Here is a 1023-nt window from a genome sequence, read left to right as displayed (position 1 = left end):
TACAGACGCCCCGTCCCCATCTCGCCACCCCTGTGCTCCCTCGCCGGCGACAAAGCCTAGCAAACCCTAGCCACCGCAATGGGCCTCTTCTCCGGCAAGGCTTCTCCGGCAAGGGAAAGGGCAAGGCGACCGCTGGCCCTTCCCGCGTGCTCCCCCTGCCTCCGCCGTCGTCCTCCCATCAGCCGAGGCAGCGCATCGACATCCTAGTGTAGCAGGCGAAGTGGCACTGGGAGCACCGCATCCCCCCTACCCCGACATGACACTGCCACGTGACTGTCATGGATCCGGAGAGGATCCCAGTGTCGGTGCGCCGCGGTCGGTGCGGGCGCACGTGGAGGAGGTGCGGCGCCGGAGGCAGCTGCTGACGCCGGAGCAACGCCAAGAACTGACGTACGCGTTCGACTCGCCCGCGTGGCAGCGGTGGTCTGCCTTCGAGTACGAGGAGGCCAGGAGGTGCGACGTCCGCGATGTGCACCATGGCTTCCCGCTGCCAGCCCTCGTCGTGCACGACGAGGTCTAGGAGGAGAAGGCCACCTACCAGGCGGCGCTGGCCGCCGTCCTTCATGAAAGCGAGGAGTGGCGCATGAAGGAGGAGGCGTACCAAGCGCGCATGGCGGAGGCTATGGCGCTCTCCGCAACCGGTTACTGTGTCGTGCCGCCGTTGAGGCCATCGTCCCCCGTCAAGGCCGAGCCGGAGCCAGAGCCAGAGCCGATCCCCATCGAGCACTACTCACAGACCAGGCGAGTGCGCGAGTGGGTCAGCATGCTGCCGGTCTGGTTGGTGTTGTGGACTCTCGCGGGCCTTTGTGGCCGGCATTGATGTTTAATTAATGCTTTTATTTTTCAAAATGTTGGCGCTAATGATTTTTTTCACGCGACCTCAAAAATTGATCGGGCCAGTGTCGGGCGCAAGCGCCGACCCAAACGCGAAAGCGGACATGACTGTCAGCTGGGCCGATCCAAACGGACAAAAAGCGGACAAAAGCGCCATCCATTTGGGTCAGCGCGTTGAAGTTCCTCTTA

This window comes from Triticum dicoccoides, chromosome 5A, assembly GCF_002162155.2.
Source record: "Triticum dicoccoides isolate Atlit2015 ecotype Zavitan chromosome 5A, WEW_v2.0, whole genome shotgun sequence".
NCBI lineage: Eukaryota > Viridiplantae > Streptophyta > Magnoliopsida > Poales > Poaceae > Triticum > Triticum dicoccoides.
This window is presented reverse-complemented; position numbering follows the sequence as displayed.